The 10,767-nt window shown below is 39.1% G+C and overlaps 1 pseudogene; it reads right to left on the reverse strand.

Moving 5' to 3' along the window:
- Positions 1-2,930: 2,930 nt before the first annotated feature.
- Positions 2,931-3,422, reverse strand: LOC101600252 (annotated as a pseudogene).
- Positions 3,423-10,767: the final 7,345 nt, after the last annotated feature.

Consider the following 10,767-nt stretch of genomic DNA (forward strand, 5'->3'; position numbering starts at 1 on the left):
AATTCACTTTTCTCTTCCTCAATTTATATATTTTAAGATGCCATTAATATAGGCTATAGTTACATGATTCTGACCTAAATGAGTGCAAATGGTATACCACATGTACAAATAAATTATGTTCCTGGGTTAGATGGTCATGAGGGGACATGACATGAGAGAGGTTTGACTAATGCTATGCTGATCAGAACCACCAAAGCTAAAAAAGCCAAGATTTGCTATAAATTATTAATGTTAGATTGTGACAAAATTGAGGGCAGACTTAAATATGAAGTAGTGAACACACAACATAAGTTGAAGTTGAGAACAAAAGGTGGGTTTAACAAGCCACCACATGGGCAAATTAGTGATTGTAGGATATTCCTTTAAGTCTAGAAGCTCAACACAAAACATTCTTCATTTAATACAACCAGACTGCCAATAACAACCTCACCCTTTGACTCAGTGGTCTAGACACTTGTGTCATGTTCTCCTCGGTCCCACGCCTGTGTGTGCTCATGCTCTAAGGACTGACTACAGAAACAGAAGTTGAACAGTGTGACCCCTACAAACTAGTGGGAGGGCTTTCTAATTACAAAAATAAGAAAATAAATGCATGAAATGAGTGTTGTTATAGAAGTATGCACAAGATGCTTAGAAAACCCCTGGGCAAAACTTCCAGTCCATTGCCAGGGATGGGGATGCATATTTCAAAAGAAGAGACTGTTGACTTAAGCATTGGTAAGTTGTACTAGGTATTAAAAAAAGGGAAGCTTACTAAACAGAACACACACGTGTGCAAATGTACAGAATGAAAGCTTGTGACATTAGGGCTGGTACACATGTATTAAGAAGATATTGAGAAAAGTAGACTGGTAAGAAGAGGTCCAGAGAGTCTAACAGAGGAGCCTAAATTTTATTTTTAAAATATTTCTATTTTCCTTGAGGACAAAATGATCAAACAATTTTTCCAAGGTAACTTTGGCAAAAGTTTATAAATGAATTGAACAATGAGTGCATATTGCAAGATGTTTTCTTTTTTTTATTTATTAAAACTTGAAAGCTGTGGCTGGCTGTCATTGATGAGGCCTATGGGGTGCCCAAAACCAAACCTTCCATTCCAATTCATTAGTAACACATTGAGCACAACACAGGTCATCTTGACATTGTGAGACATTCAGCAAGTATAAGTGTTAACACGAAGGATTTTCTACCTCTCCAGGGTATGGAAACATAAGACCTTTTTTCACAGCAGATGAATTGATGAAGAGTTTACCAAGTGAACCCAAGGCTTTACTTCTTTAAACCAGATAACACCAAAGTAAAATGTAGTGTCCATAATTCACTGCCAAAATCATAATTGCTAACACTTCCAGAACAATGCATGGAAAGCTGAATCAACAGTCATCTCAACCCATACATAGAGTTTTGTTCAAGGTCTAGGTATGACTTCACACTGATTCACAGGACTCTGGTGAGGGCTTAGGATGGAATAGAAGGCTTCAGAAAAGGCGTAGGTTCTGTGTCAATTTTAAAGATGACACAGGGTCAACTAGAAAGAGCACTGGGTTTGTTGTTGGCATCCTCTGACGAGTCATTTGATATTAGAAGCCAAGCTCATGTTATACCACAAGCTCTATTGCTGAAAAGTAGAATCAGACCTCAATTCTCTTTAGACAGTTCTGATGCCAAAATTCTCAGAGGTACCATGGCATGGACCCACACAGGTATCTCTCACCTCTCTGCTCAGACTACTAGGAAACCCAAAGGGGCCCTACATGGACACGGTTTTAGAACCACACCAAACCCCTGTATAGGAGGTGGATCAAATGTCTCAATTCTTTTTCTTTAAAAAAAAAAAAAAGCGCTGGGTGCAGGCACATACAGCTGAAGTCCAGGCTATTGGGAAGGCTGAGGCAGGAGGATTGCTAGAGCCCAGGAGGATCTCAAGGCCTGCCTGAACAACAAAGTGAAATTCCATCTTTAAAAACAAAAAGCCGGGCTGGATAGATGGCTTAGCAGTTGAGACGTTTGCCTGAAAAAGCAAAGAAGCTCGGTTTGATTCCCCAGGACCCAGGTAAGCCAGATGCACAAGGTGGCACATGCTTCTGGAGTTTATTTGCAGTGGTTGGAGGCCCTGGTGCACTCGCTTGCTCGCCCTCCCTCCCCCACTCCCTCTCTTTCTCCCTCCTTCCCTCTTTCGCTCTTGCTTTCTCAAATAAAAATAATTTCTAAAAAGTGTACTGTTTATAGACATTTAAGACCAAAAAAAGCGACAACTAAATACAATCACTGCATGGGGATGGGGAATCTCTTCATAAAAGTGTTGCTGGGACACAAAGGACACTGATTAAACTCGGCCCTTTTTTCTTTTATTTTGCAAGTATGGCCTCATAAATATGTGCCTTGAGGGTGTTAAAAGCCCTTCCACGAGCTTAAAAATATTAAAGTTAAAGTGAGTGTAAGTGCTAAAGTCTGCAGTTACAGAATCTAAGAGCCAAGTACATAGAAAGTCTTTAAGGAAAGAGTTTTTGCCATCACAGATGGGGAGAGATGGAAAAGATCACAGGTGCCAAAAGGCTGGTTCCACCACCGTTGGGGCAGAAGTCTCAAAAATAAGGTAAATTGTGGCTTCTAGGTTTGAGGCCATCACCAGAAAGGCCTTGTGCAGCAGAGGAGCCAGCCAATGGTGAATCCCTGGGTATGCAAATGGGGCAGCAATTACAGTTAGGGTGATTTATGTAGACAAAAATTCTCTTGCTTTGCATGTCCTGTGCATGACTCCAAATAGCAATTTCACGGGTTTGGAGGCTTGTTCCCTTTCCTCCAAAGAACACACGGAGGTGGCGACCATGGAGAGATGAGATTCCAGGAGTAGAACCTCTCCTGATGCAGGCATCACATGGGTCAGGTGACTTCCTGTAACACACATCTCTCTCACAGCTGGCTGAGTCCTACAAGCGTTTGTAGGTGCCCAGGAGCACTTTGCAGTTGGGGCAGTAGTGGTCCACGTCTTGCAAGGCATCCACATAGAACAGGATGAAACAGCAGCTGGCTATACACCCCAGTAGACACAGGATCCCCCAGGAGAGGCAGGTAAGGGTACTGGCGTGGTAGTACAGCTGAGTCACGATGATATTGCTGCAGGAAGGACAGCACAGGATGGGCATGGTCATAGAAGGAGATGGGCTGCTGCATGTACACTGTCTGCACAGCAGTTACATTGGCGCTGGGGATGAGCACTGGCTGGATATAATACTCAAGTGGTATCATGCCCTTCTCATCTCGGTCTGTGATGAGCCCCATGGCTGGCCCAGGCACAGGAGCTGGCAGCATTGGGTAGTAACTGTTCACACCCATACACCCGCTGTCTCTCCATAGGACAGGGGTTCAGTAGGCATAGAGGAAGGCCCTGCAGCTGTTTGGTAAGGTCTTGTAACTGACATTTTACCTAGGACGCCTGCAGGGCCTGCTCAAGTGGGAGATCCTGAAAATCACTTTCAGCTATTGAGAACCAATAGAATGACTATATCAAAATTAACAACCTAGAGAAACTTGTTTGAAAAGAGAATTTCAGGATATATGAATGAATAGCCAAAACTGACATGGGAAGTCAATTGAATGAAGTGAATACTGAGCTGGTGTGTGGGGCAGAGGGGGGGGGTTGATTAGGGATAAGGAATATATTTCATTTTGATCAAAGAAAGCTGCTTCAGTTGAGACAAATGTAAAATATGATCAAGGTAGGAAAGAAAAAAAGAGAGAGAGAATTGGAAAAAATAAAATCTAAAAATGTTTAATCTGGTAGTTGTGGGGTTGGCTACGGAGATGAGATTATTAATTGAAAAGACCATGAGGAAAAAAAAAAAGGGAAGTAATGTGCCAGGGAAATTGTCCAATACATATATTTTATGGCCAAAGAACTGTGTAGCTCTGAAGAAGGAAGAACATTTCTAAGAGAAGTGTTCAGGTTTGAGGAAGTAAGAATTTATTCCACTTGCCTCCTCCAATGTGAGAGAAAGTTCTGAGAATCAACAAAACAAACAAAAAAAATGAAAAAATTACAACTGAAGTGCTTTATAATTAACCCAAGAACAAGAATATAGGGTCATAGCCTTTCATTCTCAACCGTGTCTTCTCATTTTTCCTTTTCTAAGTAAATAGTAACAAATAACACCTGACAATATTTCTATTCTTCCAGAAGTTGATTGGAGCAAAACAGCCTTCCCAGTAGAACTAGGACCCACATTTGAACCATGAAAATCCAACAAACATGAAAGGTAAAGTGAACTAACTCATAAAGAAGGACATACAGTATTGTCAAATCGACAACTGAAAAGTTAAGTGGGGTATTATGTTGTTGACATGAAAGGAAGCAGCAGCTGGAGAACAATCCAGATTAAATTCTGGGGAGGAGTGACAGTATTATCAAGAAGCAATTGGGACAACTGTGAACACCAGTGCCTTTCCCAGAGAAAAACCCTTGGGTGCTGTTTCTAGGTCACTTTATACCTTACTTAAGACAGGGTCTCTTATTAGCCTGGAGTTTGCCAAGTGGGCTGGACTGGCTGGCAAGGGAGCCCCAGTGACTCACTCTTCTGTGTAATATCAGTGCTGATATTACAAGTGTGGGCCACCACACGCAGTGTTTTATTATGTGGGTCTGGGTTCCTCAAGGATGCATGACAAGCAGTTTACCCCAGCCCCAAGTTATCAACTTGCAAGAACCTTTAAAATCAATGTACTTGTTTATAAATTAAACTGATTTTTTAAAATAAGAGTTTATACACTTATATCCCCTCTACCCTGCTCCCATTCACTGAGGGTCCTCCTCAGAGAAGTTATTGGTAGTATATATGTATTGGATACAGTATTTTTTTTGATTATGTGCACGTTGTGGGATAGCTAAATATAGCTAAGCAAAGAAATTATAACTCACATGTTTATCATTTTCTGTGATAAGAATATTTAAAGTTTACCTTTATTGATTTTACTTTTTCTAATTTTTATAATGAATTAAATTTTATATATTTTGTTTTAAAATTGTTTTAATTTTAATGCAGAGATTTAAGTATCATTAATTCAAGCATTTTCAAATATAATTTGTTTTTTGTAAATTCTCATTTCCCCTCCTATCCTCAATCCTTCTATCCTCACAATTTCTCTTCCTTCAATATCTACCCTTTGTATGTTAACATGTCAGATTTGTTCATTCATTCTTACCTCACCCCTCTTCCAGCTCATCTCTTTATACTTGATTTTGTAACTTTAAAAAGCCATTAGAATATAAGCAACTGGATTTCAATATGGTGGTGTTTTAAAACAATTTCTCTTCTACCCTTTTGTCATCTTTTACTCTTCTCCTCAACATAGCCTCTTTTCCTCTTTCATACTACATATTTACTTTTTTCCCCTCTTACCCACTTCTCTTCTTCCATTTTAATAAATTCCTATCTCAAATAATAGCCCACACTCAGTTGTATGTATCCTTATTTACAAACAGAGAGACATCAATGAGCAGAGAGAGGACTCAAACAAGTAGATGAATGAACTAAGGAAATCCATCTAAGGTCCTGACAAGTTGATCTCTGTAGTAATGTTGCTTGGACAAACATCCAGTCGAACACAGTTTGTGGGGAGGAAGGGATTTATTTCAAATTTACAAATTCAGGAGAATTTCTGTCAATGGTGAAAGATGCTGGCTTCCACTCAAAAATCAAAACAGAGAGAAAGAGCAGCCACTACCAGGCAGCAAACACCAAAAGATTTCAAGCATAGACCTACAGCAAGCAAGATGCCCAAAGATTAGACTGCTCTCCATACCATTGGGCTAGAATTCAGATTCATTCTGTGCCACTGGCCCCACAGCAAGAGTCTGCTGCTAGGGGCTGAAGCTGCAAACTCAATTTTAATAAAATACCTGAGTCTATGGGGCTGTATATCTTATTTTTACTTTTGGTGGGAGGACTATATTTTTTCTCAATTTTTATTAACATTTTCCATGATTATAAAAAAGTATCCCATGGTAATACCCTCCCACCTCCCCCACTTTCCCCTTTGAAATTCCATTCTCCATCATATCCCCTCCCCATCTCAATCAGTCTTTCTTTTATTTTGATGTCATGGTCTTTTCCTCCTCCTATGATGGTCTTCTGTAGGTAGTGTCAGGCACTATAAGTTCATGGATATCTAGATCATTTTATGTCTGAAGGGAGCATGTTGTATGGAGTCCTACCCTTTTTTTGGCTCTTACCTTCTTTCCGCCACCTCTTCCACATTAGACCCTGAGCCTTGGAAGGCGTGGTCGAGATGTTGCTCAGCACTCCAGTCACTTCTTTCCAGCACAATGATACCTTCTGAGTCATCCCAAAGTCACTGCCATCTGAAAAGAGAAGATTTTCTACCCAAAGTGAGAGTAGAATTAATATAAGGGTATAAATATTAAGAGAAGTGCTTACTGGGCAGTTTGATAAACATAGTATATACATTTTTCCAGACATCAGCAGATGTTACATCCTTAGGGTTCATGATTACCCCGTTTTAAGTTTTCAGTATCAGGGATGTGTTCTCCCCCATGCAGCAGGTCTCCAGTCCAATTAGAGGGCAATTGGTTTCTATCATGACAGACGTGCCACTATGGCACCCGTTGGCTCATTTGGCCTGGCTGGCCAAGTATAAGGCATGCAGTGTCCACTGTTGAGTATCTTCACTAGTGGTATCTCTTTCTCCCATTGAACTACATGTAGAGTGGCTTCTTCCAGCTTTCTGTCAGCTGGTCTACATGGAGGAGCTTATCAGCTCAGTTCAGCAGGATTTCTCAGTGGCCTTGCACCCCAAGTAGTGGAGTCTTCAGCAATAGGGTCTTACCATCTATTCCTGGTGGGAAACCAAGGGCATCGGCAATGGCCTATAATATTTTGGGGCATCAGGGACCTCCCTGGACAACAACTCACTGGAGGTATCCCATCCCTGGCACTGAAAATATTCTAACAACGATCTATGGCTCCTGAGTGTTCCATTGTCCGAAACCGGAGGATTCCATATGATTTATTTGCATCCTCTTAGATTTTGATTAGCCCTCCCTCCACCTTTCCTTTATTCAATCTCTTCCCCTGAACTCATTTTGGGCATTTTCACCCCCGTTAATCTATTCTTCTACTTACATGCATATAATACCAACCTATTAAGTACCCTCCTCCCTTCCTTTCTCTTGCCTTTATATTTCCTTTTTAACTTACTGGTATCTGCTACTGATTTTTTTTTTTTTTCTTCTCACACAGAAACCCAATCATCTGTAGCTAGGATCCACATATGAGGGAGAATATGCGGTGGGCGCTTGGCTTTCTGGGCCTGGGTTACCTTACTATATATTTTTAACTAACACAGTTAATTAAATTGTGAGCAAATATCAAGAGAAAGTCCAAAACATAGAAGATTAATTCAACAAGGAAATTGAAATTTTGGAAAATGATCAAAGAGGAATTCTAGAAATGAAACCGAAAAAAAAAAAAAAAAAACCCACCAATATAATCAATAGAGATCATTAGACAAAGCTATGCAGAAGACAAAACTTCATACAGAAAAGACAAGGTTGAGAAAGTTATTCTCACAGCCACTCATAAAGAAAAATGTCAACAAAGATGAGTCATATTTTTAAGTATTCATGGGAGCAAACCTTAGAGTTCATGGGATAGAATAATGAACTGAAAAAAATGGAGAGTAATTGAAGGTTTACTTAATGATATCATAGCAGAAAACTTTCCAAAGTTGGAGTAATAAGTTTGCAAACACAAGTGAAATTTAGAATCCCAAATATGCACAACTAGTGTTAATCATTTCTATGACACATTATAGTCAGGATGCTAAAAGTATAAATGATGAAACAATACCAAAGAAAACTGTAAGAAAGGCAATAATGCCAATTCACATAAAAGGAAGAGCATCAGAATAACTTCAGACCATTCCTCAGCAATCCTAAAAATCAGAAAAATATAAAATAATATATTTCAGACCTTAAAAGTAAATGACTTCCAACAAATTGCTCTACCCAGCAAAAATAATCTTTCAAAATTTATGGAAAAATAAGGCTATTCCAAGACAAACATAAATTAAGGCAACTCATGAGAATCAAGACCTATCAATAGAAAGATAGCCAACTGCCCACCATATGACTTTCCACCTCTATACCACGTTTTCCAGAGCCCAGGAGACAGTGCAGTGGAAAAGGCAGCATGAATAATGCTCTTAATGCTAGTTTGACAAGCAGATCCAGGGTGATGGTGATAGGCATGGTGATCAGTCAAGACCTATCAAAGCAGAAATTCAGAAGCTACAGAGAACTCAACACTGAATCCGACTGCCAACATACTTGCCATGGCCCAGGGAACATTGTGGAAGAGGAGGCAAAAAGACTGCAAGAGCCACAGAATGGGTAGGAAGACCCTGAGGCATGGTCCCTCACTATACCACAGGGACTGCCTGAGGTCTTTATGACCCCACAGTGAATATGGTATTCCCACAGAGGAGGGCTACAGGGAATCAGGAGCAGGGGGAGGGGCTAAAGAGTATAACCTGTTATAATATATATAAAATGAAATGAAAATGTTAGATTAAAAAATATATATAATTTGAGACTGGGTAAATGGCTTAGCGGCTACAGCATTGGCTTGCAAACTCTAAAGACCCGGGTTCAGCTCCCCAGGTCCCACATAAGCCAGATACACAAGGGGGCACATTTGTCTGAAGTTCATATCTGGTGGCTAGAGGCCCTGGCATGCTCATTCTCTTTTTCTCTCTATCTGTCACTTCCTCTCTCATAAATAAATAAAACATAAAAGATTACATAATTTGGGGAATTTTGACATGTGAAGGGTACATTTAATTAACTTGGAAAAATAGACTTGGTTTACTAAGGCTATAAAATTTTATACATAAAAATTTTCAATACAAAATTGAAGAGAGACTAACTGGAAAGAAGGGACCTCTACAGAATGAGAGCTGTGCCTTTTAAGTTGCTTGTCTAGCACTGACCATTGCTAGTCTTGGTATCAAGGTAGTGCTGTATTTATCAAATGAGTATAAATTTATTTCCTTTTGGAATAATATTGAGAATGATTGATTCTTAAATGTTGGGACAGTTCATTAGTAACATCATCAGATCCTAAGGTTTTTTTTTTTTTTTAATATTGAGCTGATCTTACTCTATATTGATCATTCAGAGTTGGTGACTCAATCTTGCCGTGTTGTACATGTCTAGGAGTTCATCCAGGTCTTCTAGGTAATAGTTTGTCTACAAATAATTGTTTAAAATAGTCTTCTATAAATTTTTGTGTTTCTGTGCTGTGAGAAAATCTGTAAATTTCTGAATGTGCTAAGAGATAAACAGAGGTTCACATTCTTCAAGGAAATGGTTCTTATACATTTATTCATTCACCAGTAATTTACTTGTTTGTTCTACATATGAGCATGATATTAGGACTGGAAATGTAGAATTCCAAATCAAAGATTTGCACACTTAACTTTACAAAGAATGCTATAAAGAATTCTTGTTTTGAGATCCTACTCAATTCCTGGTTTTTAGGTGTCTTACTATTAACATGGTACTTCAAAGCACACAGAGATTGGGAATCCAAACCTTTTAAATATCCCTTAAATCTGATCCTTAACACCTACTCCTAGATGAATATAAAAAAGATAATTTTTTCATAGACCACCAATGTTACAATACATTCTCTCCCCCACTATAAAGATGCCTTTGATTTGAACTTAAATGTGAATATTAACCAATTATCATAATGTGCCTACATCTTCCATTATAGGCTAAATTTATGTGGTGGTTTGGAATGTGATGTTTCTCAGAACTTCATGTGGTTTGAATGTTTGGTCCACAGCTGGTGGCAATGTGGGAGGCAGAACCTGGTTGGAGGAGGTGTGTGGCTGGGGGACAGCTTTGGGATGAGATATTATAGTTTTCCCTTGCCAGAGCTCAGCTCATTCTTGCTGCTTCTGTGAGCTGTTGCTGAAAAATGTGATATACAGTCTCTGCTTATACCATGCTTCCTCCTGCTGTGATTTAAACTTCCCCTTGACACTGTAAGATGAAATAAACCCTTTCCTCCTATAAGCTACTTCTGGTCAGGCATTGTTGTTCCCAGTGAGAATGCAATTGCAACAACTTACCAATTTAATTTTAATTATGATAAAGCTCAATGTCTAGTGTTTTTTTCCCCCAAATTGTAGCAAAGATTATCTCTTAGACACAATAGAAGTACTCACTTTCTAATGTTGACTTTCTAGAATCCCCTCTTCTCATAGTTGGGAAAACTAACCAATTCCTCTTTTACTCAATTCCTGGTTTTGATATTAAGGCTTCTTCTCAACCAACTTTTACAAAGTATCCACTTTGTCCTAAGAACAGGAGAATATCCCATCTGCAAAGTATAATCTTCAAAAGTTATGGTTATATTATGTGAAAAAGACGAAACGACTTTGAACTGTATTTCAATGGAGTAGGAACTAACAATAGAAAAATTAATTTTTCTTTTTATTTCTGACATACATTTGAACATGAATAAGTTTGAAAATTTTATAGATTTAACTACCTAGTCTACTTATTACAAGTAGTCTATGACCATTGTCTCAAAAGTCTTCAATTGAAGGCTGGAGAGATGGCTTAGCAGTTAAGGCATTTGCCTGCAAAGTCAAAGGACCCCGGTTCAATTCTCCAGGACCCACATAAACCAGATAGATGCACAAGGAGGCACATGTGTCTGCAGTTCATTTGTGGTGGCT

This window comes from Jaculus jaculus, chromosome 7 (genome assembly GCF_020740685.1).
Source record: "Jaculus jaculus isolate mJacJac1 chromosome 7, mJacJac1.mat.Y.cur, whole genome shotgun sequence".
NCBI classification, from domain to species: domain Eukaryota; kingdom Metazoa; phylum Chordata; class Mammalia; order Rodentia; family Dipodidae; genus Jaculus; species Jaculus jaculus.